General features: G+C 50.0%; 1 protein-coding gene across 4 annotated transcripts in view; it reads left to right on the top strand.

Moving 5' to 3' along the window:
• The window catches only part of pds5a (PDS5 cohesin associated factor A), a 326,590-nt gene that overhangs the window by 150,466 nt on the left and 160,658 nt on the right, over positions 1-15,466 (top strand). The gene's annotated exons all lie outside the window — the stretch shown is intronic.

The raw sequence follows: 15,466 nt of genomic DNA, 5'->3' as shown, positions 1-15,466 counted from the left end.
CCAGCACTAAATCTACAAAATGCAGAGGTTAGTCTGAGATGGTTACAGCTGAGTATTCTGCCTTCCTCACCCTGGGAAGAAAAAGAGACCTGCCCATCACAAAGTAATCTATACTAGTACACTTTGTGTACTGGGGAGAAAAAATAAACTCTGTACCTCCAGGATGCATAAACTGCTAGGGGTCCGCTCCCCCTGCCACCTCCATAAATGGCAACAGCGTTTTTGCCACCCTAAAGGGGCCAAAGACTTTGGCTTACATCGATCAAGTCGCCGCCGTATAAATAAAGCATTCGTTCTGAGCTTATTGAAAGAATCAGGCGTCTGCAGCCATGTATCCGTAATCCCAATTATATTGTATCCATTTATATCTATCTACGCGATTAGTTCATCCACTTTATTAAGGCACAGAGCCTTTAAGTTTGCCTTTTTCACATTGTTTGTCTTGCTCACAATATTTTTCTCTTTTGCCTGTTTGAAATTTGCCCTTGTTGCTTCGCCTATCACTTTTCTTATTCCCTTTTGTATCTTTTGTTTTTGTCCTTGCTTCCTCTTTCTCTGACTCCTTACATACGTTCCCCTCCCCCTAGCATATTAGTTTAACCCTCCCAAAAGCGCTAGCAAACAATCCCCGAGGACATTGGTTCCAGTCCTGCCCAGGTGTGGACCGTCCAATTTGTAATGGTCCCATCTCCCCCAGAACCGGTTCCAATGTCCCCAAAATCTGAATCCCTCCCTCCTGCACCATCTCTCAAGCCACTCATTCATCCTGTCTATCCTGGCCTTCTTTCTCTGACTAGAACGTCTTAGGGAAACTAGAGGTGGCCTTATAGGTCCTGCCTACAATGGAAACAATCATACAATTTTAAAATACAAGGGCCCTTTGCTACTGATTTTCAACTAGTAGAAATCATGTTTTTCTATATGCGTTGTTGCACATAGCTGTTTCCATACTTTAGGTCCAAAGATTGAAATTTATTCAAACCCGGTTTAAGAAATCTCATATCAAATAATCATCCATACAGAAGAGGCCCTTTGGCCCATCAAGCCTGCACCAACAAAAAAACAAATGAATCAACATTCATCCCATTTCCCAATACTTGACCCATAGCTTTGAATGTTATGACATTTCAATTGCGCATCCAAGGACCTTTTAAAGATTGTGAGGTTTCCTGCCTCAACTGGGTACAATTGGGACGGCATAATGACACACTGCTGCCTCACAGTGCCAAAGACCCAGATTCAATTCCAGTCTTGGGGTCACTGTCTGTGTGGATTGTATGTTCTCCACGTGTCTGCATGGGTTTCCTCTGGGTGATCCGGTTTCCTCCCACAGTCGAGAGGTGTGTAGCCTAGGTGGATTGACCATGCTAAATTACCCCTTGGTGTCCATAAGGTTAGGTGGGGTTACTGCATTATGGGAATAGGGTGGGGACGTGGACCTACGTGGAGTGGTCTTCAGGAGGTCGGTGCAGACACGATGGGCCAAATGGCCTCCTGCTGCACTGCAGTGATTCTATGAAACTACCCTCCCAGATTCCCGCAAACCACTGGGTGAAATGCTTTTTTCCTCAAACCCCCTCTCAACCTCCAGTCTTTCACCTAAAAATTATGCCCCCTTGTTAGTGGCCCTTCAACTAAGGGCAGCAGCTGCTTTCTATCCACCCTGCCCATGCTCATCTTAATCTTATACATCTCAATCAGATCGGCTCTCGTACTTCTCTGCTCCAAAGTAAACAACCCAATTTTATCCTGCCCCCCTCCATAGCTAAACTGCTCTATCCCAGGGAACATCCTGATGAATCTCCTCTGCACCCTCTCCAGTGAAATTTTACATTACTGCCTACTTTTAATTGTTGTTTTTCTCTGTATTGTCCCCAAAAATGACAGAATAGTAGGTGATAACCGTAAAAATTTCAATGTTATGCTTTCTTGTTATTGAAATAGACAGAGGTGAGTATTGTTTATATGGATGCAGATTTAAACCGTCGGCATTTGTGCTACTAATTGAAGGCAATGGAGGTTAAAGCTGACCCAGTTGTTTATTTGAATAGACCATTAAGTTCAGTAATTGCTACTTCAGCTTCAGGGAGATCAATGTGCATTTAGCACTCGAGGAACGAGTAGCTATAGAACCCACAAAATCTCTACAGTGCAGCAGGAGGCCATTCAGCCCATCGGGTCTGCACTGGCCATCAGAAAGATCGCCCTGCCAAGACCCACTCCCCCACCATTTCCCTGCAACTCCATAATGCCACTTAAACTGCACATCTTTGGACTGTGGGAGGAAACCAGAGCACCCGGACAAAATCCACGCAGGCACCAGGAGAACGTGCAAACTCCACGCAGGCAATCACCCAAGGCTGACCTCGAACCCAGGTATTGGTGCTGTGAGGCAACAGTACTGATGACTAATTTGTCACTCCACTGGGGCTCGTTTAGCACAGGCCTAAATCGCTGGCTTTTAAAGCAGACCAAGGCAGGCCAGCAGCACGGTTCAATTCCCGTACCAGCCTCCCTGAACAGGTGCCGGAATGTGGCAACAAGGGGCTTTTCACAGTAACTTAATTTGAAGCCTACTTGTTACAATAAGCGATTTTCATTTTTTCATTTCATTTCCCACTTTCCATTTCAGAGTGGATCGCGCAAAAAAAGGCAATGTCTGTTTTCATGTTGAGACATGACCCAGTCTCTTGTACAATATTGCATCATACGACTCTCGACTTTTGAGTTTCTTGCACACTACAATGTTGACCAGCATACACACACCATTCTCTTTAGAAAATTATTGCCCATCAATTTTATTTATGGTCAGCCAGATGTTTGCAACGTCAAATTTTAACATTTAACACACATTACAAAACAAAATAAACCCAACAACAACTCCTGAACCCACCCCATCCCTCTAGCAGGTGATGGTAACCTGCTACCTGAAATTGGTATAAAGAACCCCATCTTTCATGGAACCCCTCACTCATCCGTAGTGGGCCGGATCTCAAACAATGACGAGACAGAGTACAGGAGTGAGATAGAGAAACTGGTGCGATGACAATCTCTCCCTCAATGTCAACAAAACAAAGGAGATTGTCAACGACTTCACGAAGCGTAGTGGAGAACATGCCCCTCTCTACATCAATGGGAACAAAGTAGAAAGAGTCAAGAGCTTCATGTTTTTAGGTGTCCGGATCACCAACAACAACCCCCCCCCCCCCCCATGCTGACCAAGTTAAGAAAGCCCACCAAATTCTTTCTGGTTGCATCACAGCTTGGTATGGACCCTGCACTGCCCAAGACCGCAGGGAACTACAAAAGGTCGTGAATTTAGCCCAATCCATCACGCAAACCAGCCTCCCATCCATTGACTCTGTTTACAATTCCCGCTGCCACAGAAAGGCAGCCAACATTTTAAAGAAATATATATTTTTATTCAAATGTTTCCATATTTTCAACAAAACCCCTCCCCTTACATAAAAAATAAAGAACACGTAAATAAACATCTTATAGCTATGTCACGTATTCCCCCAATATACAAGCCCCCCCCCCCCCCCCATTAAACGATAATAAACACAGTAGTAAACAGAAAGTACCCCCCCACCCCTCCCCGGGTTGCTGCTGCTGCTGTCCACCTCCTAAAGCTCCGCTAGAAAGTCTAGGAACGGTTGCCACCGCCTGAAGAACCCTTGCACAGATCCTTTTAAGGCAAATTTTACCCTCTCGAATTTAATGAACACTGCCATGTCGCTGATCCAGGCTTCCACTCTTGGGGGCCTCGCATCCTTCCACTGCAGCAGAATCCTCCGCCGGGCTACCAGGGACGCAAAGGCCAGAATACCGGTCTCTTTCGCCTCATGCGCTCCCGGCTCGTCCGATACCCCAAATAGTGCGAGCCCACAACTCTGTTTAACCCGGGTGTTTACCACCTTAGACACCGTCCTCGCAACGCCCCTCCAGAACCCATCCAGCGCTGGGCACGCCCAGAACATGTGGCCGTGATTTGCTGGGCTCCCAGAACACTTTACACACCTGTCCTCTACTCCCAAAAAACGACGCAGCCTTGCCCCAGTTGTTTGCGCTCTGTGCAAACCTTAAATTGTATCAGGCTAAGCCTGGCGCAAGAGGAAGCAGAATTTACCCTACCCAGGGCGTCCGCCCACGTACCCTCGTCTATCTCCTCCCCCAGCTCCTCCTCCCATTTACCCTTCAGCTCTTCCACCGAGGCCTCCTCCTCCTCCTGCATCTCCTAGTAGATCGCCGAGATCTTGCCTTCTCCAACCCACACTCCCGAGAGCACCCTATCCTGGATCCTACGTGCTGGCCGTCTTACAAACGCCCTTACCTGAAGGCATTTCCAGGGGGAGCCCAAATTTTTCCTCCAATGCCCCAAGGCTCGCAAACGTCCCATCTATAAACAGGTCCCCCATCCTTCTAATACCTGCCCTGTGCCAGCTCAGGAACCCCCCATCCATTCTCCCTGGGACAAACCGATGGTTCTCTCGGATCGGGGACCACACCGAAGCCTCTGCCTCCCCCCTGTGGCGTCTCCACTGCCCCCCAAATTTTGAGGGTCGCTGCCACCACTGGGCTCGTGGTGTACCTTGTCGGCGGGAGCGGCAGCGGTGCCGTCATCAGCGCTCTCAAGCTCGTGCCCTCACAGGACGCCATCTCCAGCCTCTCCAACGCCGCCCCATCTCCCCCCCCATTACCCACTTGCATATCATCGCCACATTGGCAGCCCAGTAGTACCCCCACAGATTAGGCAACATTAGTCCTCCTCTGTCCCTGCTCCGTTCCAGAAACACCCTTCTCACCCTCGGGGTCTTTTTCACCCATACAAACCCCTTAATGCTCCTGCTGACCCGCTTAAAAAAGGCCTTGGGGATCAGGATGGGGAGGCACTGGAATATAAAAAGGAACCTCGGGAGAACCGTCATCTTCACTGACTGTACCCTACCCGCCAGGGAGAGTGGCAGCATATATCACCTTTTAAACTCCTCCATCTGCTCCACCAGCCTCGTCAAGTTGAGCACCCCAGCTCCTGTCCACCTGGATCCCGAGGTATCGAAAACTCCTTTCCATCTTCTTCAGTGGAAGCTCGTCTGTCCCCCTTCCCTGGTCCCCTGGGTGTATCATGAATACCTCACTCTTCCCCATGTTGAGCTTATACCCGGAAAAGTCTCCAAACTCCTTGAGAATCCGCATGACCTCCGGCATCTCTTCCCCCCCCCCCCCCAAACCGGGTCCGCCACATACAGTAACAGGTTGTCGGCATACAGCGATACCCGGTGTCTCTCAAAGCCATCGCCAAAGGCTCAATTGCCAACGCAAATAGCAGGGGGGATAGGGGACACCCCTGCCTCGTCCCCCGGTACAGCCGAAAGTATTCCAACCTCCTCCGATTTGTGGCCACACTCTCCACCGGGGCTTCGTGCAGTAACCTAACGCAACTAACGAACCCCTCCCCGAACCTCCTCAACACTTCCCACAGGTTCCCCACTACACCCTATCGAAGGCCTTCTCCGCATCCATAGCCGCCACGATCTCCGCTTCTCCCTCCACTGCAGGCATCATGATTACATTTAGGAGCCTCCGCACATTGGTGTTTAGCTGCCTTCCCTTCATGAAACCCGTATGGTCCTCGTGGATCACCCCCGGGACACAGTCCTCAATTCTGGAAGCCAACACCTTCGCTAACAGCTTCGCATCCACGTTGAGGAGAGAGATTGGCCAATACTACCCACACTGTAAAGGGCCCTTGTCCCGCTTAAAGATCAGCGAGATCAGCGCCCTGGACTTGGTCGGGGGTAGGGACCCCCTTCCCTTCATTGTAAGTCCTCACTAGTAGTGGGCCCAACAGGTCCATATACTTCCTGTAAAATTCCACCGGGAACCCATCTGGCCCTGGTGCCGTCCCTGCCTGCAAACTCCCCAGCCCCATAGTCGGCTCCTCTAGCCCTACCGGTGCCCCAAGCCCCACCACCTGCCCCTCCTCTACCCTCGGGAGCCTCAGCCGGTCTAGAAAACTAAACATATCCCCCCCCCCCCCGGTCGGGGGCTCAGACCTATACAGCCCCTCATAAAAGTCTCTAAATACCCCATTTATTCCCACCGCACTCTGCAACGTGTTCCCCCCTTTATCCCTAACTCCCCCAATCTCCCTCACTGCCTCCCGCTTCCGAAGCTGGTGTGCCAACATCCGGCTAGCCTTCTCCCCGTACTCGTACACCGCCCCTTGCGCTTTCCTCCACTGCACCTCCACCTTCTTGGTGGTCAACAGGTCGAACTCGGCCTAGAGGCTTTGTCGCTTCTTGAGTAGTCCCTCCTCGGGGACCACTGCATACCTCCTATCTACCCTTAAAATCTCTCCCACCAACCTCTCCCTCTCTCTCCTCTCCTTCCCCTCCTTGTGGGCCCTAGTGGAGATTAGCTCTCCCCATATCACCGCCTTCAGCACCTCTCCCAGACCACCCCTACCTGCACCTCCCCATTATCGTTAACCTCTAGGTATCTTTCAATGCACCCCCGGATCCGCCTGCTCACCACCTCATCCGCCAGCAAACCCACCCCAAGGCGCCACAGCGGGCGCTGGTCCCTCTCCTCCCCTGGCTCGAGCTCCACCCAGTGCGGGGCATGGTCTGAGATGGCTATGGCGAATACTCCGTGTCCTCCACCCTCGGGATCAGTGCCCTGCTCAAAACGAAGAAGTCAATCCGGGAGTAGACTTTATGGACGTGGGAAAAGAAAGAGAATTCTCTGGCCACCGGCCTAACAAACCTCCATTGGTCCACTCCTCCCATCTGGTCCATAAACCCCCTCAACACCTTGGCTGCCGCCAGCCTCTTAGCCGTCCTGGACCTAGAGCAGCCCAATGCTGGATCCAATACCGTATTAAAGTCGTCCCCCCCCCCCCCCCCCCCCCATTATTAAGCTCCCTGCTTCCAGGTCCGGAATCCGGCCCAACATACGCCGCATAAACCCGGCATCGTCCCAATTCGGGGCATACACATTCACCAAGACCACCCGCACCCCCTGCAGCTTACTGCTCACCATCACGTACCTACCTCCATTGTCGGCCACGATGCTCAGCGCCTCAAACGACACTCGCTTCCCCACCAAAATCGCCACCCCTAGATTCTTTGCGTCCAACCCCGAGTGGAAAACCTGCCCTACCCATCCCTTTCTCAGCCTAACCTGGTCTGCCACCCTCAAATGCGTCTCCTGGAGCATGACCACATCTGCCTTCAGTCCCTTCAGGTGCGCGAACACACGGGCCCTCTTGACCGGCCCATTCAGGCCTCTCACATTCCAAGTTATCACCCGGATCAGGGGGTTGCGCCCCCCCCCCCCCCCCCCCCCCCCCCCGGGCCGATTAGCCACCTCCCATGCTAGGCCAGCCGCGTGCCTCCACCTCCCACATTCTCCGTTCCCCCCAGCAGCAGACCCCCGCCCCGACTCTCTCTTCAGGCTCCAGCTCCCATTTGCCCAATGCAGCAGCAACCCAGCCCCAGCTAGGTACCCCCATAGCTGCGTTGCTCCCCCCATAGCACTCCCGGAAGCCAGCTGACTCCAGCCGCTCCCGCCACTCCATTGACCCCCCCCCCCCGCTCCCTCCTGTCCATCAGCGGGCGCTCCTCTCCAGCACCCCCCTGACCCCGCCCCCTTACTTCCCTAGCGCGGGGGGGAAAAAATGCACTTTCCACCAAGCCAGCCCCACCCCCTTTGGCGCAGCTCCCTTCGCGGCCTGATCCCAGCTCCCCCACCTCGGGCCTCCCCTCTCCCCTCCCCCCAATGTGGCCCCCTCTTTCGACCACCGACGCCAACACTCTCACCAAACCCCCACAACGAACCATTTCACCCTACCCCACCTAGCACCCACAAAAAAAAAACAGGACCAAACAGAACAGAACATCCCGCCCCAAAACACAAAAATCACATCAATCCCCTCTCAACATCCCCTCGCAACCGACCCTCAATCCAAGTCCAACTTATCAGCCTGGATAAAGGTCCATGCCTCCTCCGGTGTCTCAAGGTACTGGTGGCGGTCCTTGAAAGTGACCCACATTTGTGCCAACTGCAACATTCCAAATTTCACCCCCTTCCGATGCAGAGCCGCCTTAGCCGATTGTACCTGGCCCTCTTCTTTGCCACCTCCGCGCTCCAGTCCTGGTATAACCGGACCTCTGCATTCTCCCATCTGCTGCTCCGCTCCTTCCTTGCCCACCTTAGGACACACTCCCTTCCACGAAGCGGTGGAACCGCACCAGCACAGCCCGCGGCGGCTCGTTGGGCTTGGGCCTCCTCGCCAGGACTCGGTGGGCCCCCTCCACCTCCAGGGACCCCGGGAAGGCCCCCGCGCCCATCAACGTGTTCAGCATCGTGACCACATATGCTCCAACATCCGACCCCTCCACTCCCTCCGGGAGACCCAGAATCAGCAGGTTTTCCCTCCTCGACCGGTTCTCCATGCCCTCCAAGTTCTGCCATTTCTTATGCATCGCCTCGTGCGCCTCTACCTTCACCGCCAGGCCCAAGATCTCGTCCTCGTACTCCGAGGCCTTTTGCCGCACCTCCCAGAACGCCTCTCCTTGGGCCTTCTGGGTCACGAGCAGCTTGTCTATCGAAGCCTTCATCGGCTCCAACAGCTCTGCCTTCAATTCCATGAAGCAGCGCTGGAGAAACTCCTGCTGTTCCTGCGACCACTGCGCCCATGCTGCCTGGTCTCCACCCTCCGCCATCTTGGTTTTCGTCCCTCGCACTTTTCGCTGCTCCAAAACTACTTTTTTCACCGCTCCACTCCTGGTCCAATCCATACAGTGCCGGGGAAATGTTATTGTCACCTTCCCACACTGGGAACCGTCGAACAAATGCCGCTGGGGGCCCTAAAAAGAGCCCAAAAGTGCATTTCTGGCGGGAGCTGCCGAACGTGCGACTTCGCTCCGCATAGCCGCAACCGGAAGTCGGCAGCCAACATTATTAAGGACCCCACGCACACCAGGCATACTCTTTTCCACCTTCTTCCGTCAGGAAAAAGATACAAATATTTGAGGTTGTGTACCAACCGACTCAAGAACACCTTCCCTGCTGCCATCAGACTTTTTAATGGACCTACCTCGCATTGAGATATTTTCTCTACACCCTAGCTGTGACTGTAACATTACATTCTGTAGTCTCTCCTTCGTACCCAATGTATGGTATACGTTGTCTGTATAGCATGCAAGAAACAATACTTTTCACTGTATAATAATACATGTGACAAAAAATCAAATCAAATCCCTCTTAGAGCGAATTTCACCTTTTCGAAGTGCAAGAACTCATTAAATCCCCTAGCCACACCGAGGCACAGGGTGGAGAAGCGAACCTCCTACCCAGCAGAACCTGCCTGCGAGCGAACAATAAGGCGAAGGCTAAAACATCTGCCCCTGCTCACATCTGCATCTCGGTCAAGTGTGACACCCTGAATGTGGTTTCCAGGGTACTGGGCTCTAAATCCACATGCAAGATCGCTGACATGCTGCTGCAGAATAACCTCCCAAATTTCTCCAACTTCGGCCGGACTAGAACATGTGTACGTGATTGGCTGGGCCCCTCACACACCGCTCACAAATATCCTCCACCCCCTCAAACAGCTGGCTCATCCTCAGCTTTGTCACGTGCGCTCTGTGTACTACCTTTAGCTGTATTAACCCCAGTGTCGCACCCGAAGTTGAGGCATTCACCCTCTGCAGCACCTCACACCACAACCCCTCCTCCAGTGCCATCCCAAGCTCCTCTTCCCACTTAGCCTTCACCCCCTGAAGAGATGCCTTATCCTCCAAAGTCCTACCATAGATCTCCGAGATTACCCCCTCCCACCCCCCACCTCCACCCCATCACTGACAATACTCCCTCCAGCAACAAGGAGGGTGGTGCCAGATGATTGCCAAGTTACAGAAATTCAACTAAGTCCTAAATGTCTGAATCATTATTCAGCGATTGCAACTGTGACTCTCTGGTCAAGACAAACAGTCTCTCAGCATCTAACTTATCAAATCCTCTTGAATTCTTAGCTTTCAATGCGATACCATTCATTCTTCTAGACTGCAAAGTATAAGCCCATTCTACTCAATCTCTCTTCATAGGACACCCATTCATCCTTTGTTGTGCCTCTCTAAGTCAATTATATCCCCCCTTGAGTATGAAAACTAAAAGCTGTATGTACACAGAACTCCATACATGGTCTCACCAAAGCATTGTACAATGACAGAAAAACCTCCTTACTCTTGCATACCCACTTGCAATAAAGGGTAAAATGGTTAGTTAGTTCAGTTGGTCTAATTATTGCACAATTGGTTCCAATGGTGTGGGTTTGATCACCATATCTCCTCATCTTGCCCCATGCTTGCAGAGTGGTGCTTCTCAAGCTATATACAACCATGCACAGATCCAAGCATGCTTGTGAATTTCCTACAATGTCTTCTCCTAAATCTCCAAAGTGTCCATTCTAATGGAATGGAGGCAAGCTGGAAAGAACTGAAGACAGGCATCATCTCAAGCTGTGAAGCTACAAGACCAGGAAATACCAAGACTGGTTCAATGAGAACGGCCACAGCATTCAAGACCTCATTGGCAAGAAGAGCAAAGCTCTCCGTGCCTGGCAATGCGATATAATCAGCAAGGCAAAGAGGAGAGCTCATCAATTAGCCAAGGCGGAGGCACAGAGAAGAACTAGGGAAATCAAGAACCAGTGGTGCACTGAGAAAAGTAAAGAGCAGCAACTCCTTGCTGACTAGCATGACACCAGGGGCTCATCAGTGCCAACCAGGCAATATATTGACCCAGTGCCTTCGGCCTCACATCGGTGCGGAGTAAGGACGGCACCCTCTTGAGAGGCAGAGGAAAGATCTGCTTTCGATGGAGAGAAAACGTAAAAGAACTCTGACCATGATGCAACCTTAGATGAGGACGTGTTTGAGGAAATTCTCCAAAGATGATCTAGGACTCCCACCAAGCATAGATGAAGTCGAAGCTGCCATTAAACACATAAAGAATGGAAAAGCTGCAGGTGTGGACGGGGTCCCAGCAGAGATTTTCAAACTTGGAGGAGAATGGATCACCCGTTATTTCCATCAACTGTTTCTGATAATCTGGGGCAGAGAAGGAATTCCTGCTGACCTCCAGGATGCTGTCATCACCATCATCTTAGAGAAAGGAGGCAAAACGGTCTGTGGGAACTACCAGGAATCTCCCTACTCTTCATCGCCCGAATCCTCACTATCCACCTTCTCCCAGTCTCTGAGAAAATCCTTCCAGAAAGCAAGTGTGGCTTCCATCCAAATCGTGGGACAGCTATCATGATTTTCCATTCTCGGCAACTTCAAGAGAAATGCCAGGAGCATTAACCACCATACGTGGCCTTCATTGATCTGAACAAGGATTTTGACTCCGTCAATCAGCAAGTACTATGAAAGACCCTGTCAACGGCCGGCTGTTCAGAAAAGTTCATCAACATGCTTTGAATCATACGCAACATTAGGTTGGCAACAGTCTTCACTGACGGAGATGGGACAGAAACCTTCAAGGTCAAAACTGGATGTCAAGCAGGGATGTGTCATCTCCCCCACCTTTATGCATCTTCATTGCAATCATCCTTCACCTTGTCAAGCGCAAGCTTCCCAGTGGAGTGGTCATCGTCCGCAAGGTGGGCGGAAAACGTTTCAACGTCAGCACAGTGGTTAAGACAGTTGCTTCACAACTCCAGGGTCCCAGGTTCAATTCCCGGCTTGGGTCACTGTCTGTGCGGAGTCTGCACATTCTCCCCGTGTCTGCGTGGGTTTCCTCCAGGTGCTCTGGTTTCCTCCCACAGTTCAAAGATGTGCAGGTTAGGTGGATTGGCCATGCTAAATTGCCCTCCGTGTCCAAAAAAGGTTAAGTGGGGTTACTGGGTTTTGGGGATAGGGTGGAGGCGTGGGCTTAAGTAGGGTTCTCTCTCCAACGGCCGATGCAGACTCAATGGGCCGAATGGCCTCCTTCTGGAATGTAAATTCTATGATCTGTCAACTGGATGAAGTCCAAGAACAACATTGACATTGCTCATGGAACATCAGTATGTGAATGATATTGCCATCTCCACTCCGAAGAATGTCTCCAAGCCAAGCTTGATACCTTCGAGGAACCCCCCCACAGACCACCACCACCACACGTGGAACGTTTTCAAAACCCGGGGAACATCAATGTGGAGATCCAACATCGTATCCAATCTGCGAGCGCCTCTGCCTGACGCTTAAGGACAAGAGTCTTTGTTGACCGCGACATCTGTACTGGCACCAAGTTCCTCATGTACAAGGTGGTCGTCCGCCCAGCTCTTCTATTCAGCTCAGAAACTTGGATTACATACAGGGACCACCAAGACCTGGAGAGGGACCATCGACCATTCCTGAGACAGATATTTTGCATTAGCGGGGAGCACAGGCCTTGGAAAGAACCAAGAGCAACAGTATAGAGGCCATGATCATCCGTATCCAACTCTACTGGGCTAGCCATGTACACGACTGTCAAAGCAAATTAACTTTGCCTGGCTCAAGAAAGGCTTCCAACCAATAGGAGTACAAAGAAGCGCTTCAAAGACACCCCGAAGGCTTATCTCAAGAAATGCAATATCGATGTGAACGCCTGGGAGACCTTTGCTCAAGAGACCTACTTGGAGGAACTTGCTGATTGAAAGGATGCGATTCTTTGAGGATAACCAATGTCAAAAGGAGGGCTGGGAAAGGAGTCTGAGAAACTAATACCAGCGATCTACAGTCCAAGGACCAATCCCACCTCTCGGAAACACCTGCCAAGTGTGAGGTCAAAAATGTGGCTCTAAGTTCGGGCTTGTTATCCATGCAAGAACACATGACCAATAATACTGAGTTTCTGGGTGAACAATCATACTTGTTCACAAGGGATCACAGAATAAGAAGATCCAACCAAGTGTCTCTACCTAACAGGTGTTAGAGATCCTGCATGGTAACTTTGTTTCATGTTCATTGATACTGGCCAGCACGGTGGCACAGTGGCTAGCACTGCTGCTTCATGGCACCGAGGACCCAGGTTCGAGCAGATGACAACTAAAAAAGCAATAATGGGGGAGAAGATGAAAATGTGAATGTAAGCTAGCTAATAATATAAAAGAAGATGGGAAGAGTTTTTTTCAATAAATAAAAGGTAAGAGAGGCAAAAATAGACATTGGACCACTGGAAAATGTGGCTGAAGAAATAATAATATGAAACAAAGAAATGGCAGAGGAACTGAAGAGTTATTTTTCATCCGTCTTCACGGTGGAAGACACCAGTGGGATGCCAGAGCTCCAGGAGAATCAGAGAATCAGAGGACAGAGATGAGTGTAGTGGCAGTCACTAAGGAGAAGGTTCTGGGGAAACTGAAAGGTATGAAATCACCTGGACTACACCCCAGGGTTCTAAAAGAGATAGCTGAGGAGATTGTGGTAGTGTTGGTGGTCAACTTTCAGGAATCACTGGAGGCAGGGGGAGTCCCAGAGGACTGGAAAGTGGCTAATGTAGCACCGCTGTTTAAGAAGGGGGGGAGGGAGAAGCCAGGAAATTATACGCCGGTTAGCCTGACTTTGGTCATTGGTAAGATTTTAGAGTCCATTATTAAAGATGAGGTCGCGGAGTACTTGGAAGTACATGATAAAATAGGACTGAGTCAGCACGGCCTCGTCAAGGGGAGGTCATGTCTGACAAATCTGTTGAGAGTTCTGTGAGGAGCTAACAAGGAAGTTTAACTAAGGAGAACCAATGCACGTGATTTATTTAGATTTCCAGAAGGTCTTTGACAAGGTGTCGCATAGGAAACTGTTAACGTATTTAAGAGCCCATGGTGTTAAGGGTAAGATCTTGGTATGGATAGAGGATTGGCTGACTGGCAGAAGGCAGAGAGTGGGGATCAAGGGGTCTTTTTCAGGATGGCAGCCAGTGACGACTGGTGTGCCTCTGGGGTCGGTGTTGGGACCACAACTTTTCACAACACACATTAACGATCTGGAAGAAGGAACTGAAGGCACTGTTGCTAAGTTTGCAGATGATACAAAGATATGTAGAGGGACAGGTGGCATTGAGCAAGCAGGGGGGCTGCAGAAGAACTGGACAGGCTAGGAGAGTGGGTAGAGAAGTGACCGATGGAATACATGGAAAAGTGTGAGGTTATGCACTTTGGAAGGAGGAATGGAGGCATAGACTATATTCTAAATGGGGAAATGCTTAGGAAATCACAAGCACAAAGGAACTTGGGAGTCCTTGTTCAAAATTCTCTTACGGTTGACGTGCAGGTTCACTCGGCTGTTAGGAAGGCAAATGCAATGTTAGCATTCATGTTGAGAGGTCTAGAATACAAGACCAGGGATGTACTTTTGAGGCAGTATAAGGCTCTGGTCAGACCCTATTTGGAGTATTGTGAGCAGTTTTGGGTGCCGTATCTAAGGAAGGATGTGCTGGTCTTGGAAAGGGTCCAGAGGAGGTTCACAAGAATGATCCCTGGAATGAAGAGCTTGTCGTATGAGGAACGGTTGAGGACTCTGGGTCTGTACTCGTTGGAGTTTAAAAGGATGAGGGGGGATCTTATTGAAACTTACAGGATACTGCGTACCCTGGATAGAGTGGACGTGGAGAGAATGTTTTCACTTGAAGGAAAAATTAGAACCAGAGGACACCATCTCAGACTATAGTCACGATCCTTTAAAAGAGGTGTGGAAGCGAAATCACTGAGTGTCTTTAAAACAGAGATAGATAGATTCTTGATTAATAAGGGAGAAGGCAGGAGAATGAGGATGAGAAAAATATCAGCCATGATTGAATGTAAGAGTGGACTAGATGGGCCGAATGGCCTAATTCTGCTCCTGTCTCTTCTGGTCTTGTAAAAAAAAATAATTGGGCACTTTAAATTTAATTTTTAAAAATGTTCAATGATACCAACTCACTTTGAACACCAGCACTTAATAGCTTTTCACCATTTAAGAATATTTAGTCTTTTACTCTTCTTACTAAAATGAATAACCTCAAAATTTCCCACATTGTTTGCCATCTGCCGTTAAGGACATCCCAAAACAAGTTGTTTTACTACATCATAAATCATAGAATTTACAGTGCAGAAGGAGGCCATTCAGCCAATTGAGTCTGCACCGTCCCTTGGAAAGAGCACCCTACCTCAGCCCACACCTATAGACTATGATTTATACAAGGTTCAAATCACCACTATGATTTATACAAGGTTCAAATCCCGCCTCATATATGCCTCATGGGTGAACCCATAGTTGCCGCCTCTTCCAAAAGAAGAAGCATGCTGGCATAGTTGTTATGTTACTAGACAGGGAATCCAAGGGCTTTGACTAATACTCCAGCAGCAAAAATAAATCTGAAATAACAAACTTGTATCAATCATAGTGCTGATGGAGGTGTGGGCTTGGGTAGGGTGCTCTTTCCAAGGGCTGGTGCA

The sequence above is a fragment of the Scyliorhinus torazame genome, chromosome 3, assembly GCF_047496885.1.
Source record: "Scyliorhinus torazame isolate Kashiwa2021f chromosome 3, sScyTor2.1, whole genome shotgun sequence".
Taxonomy (NCBI): Eukaryota; Metazoa; Chordata; class Chondrichthyes; order Carcharhiniformes; family Scyliorhinidae; genus Scyliorhinus; species Scyliorhinus torazame.
This window is presented reverse-complemented; position numbering and strand designations above follow the sequence as displayed.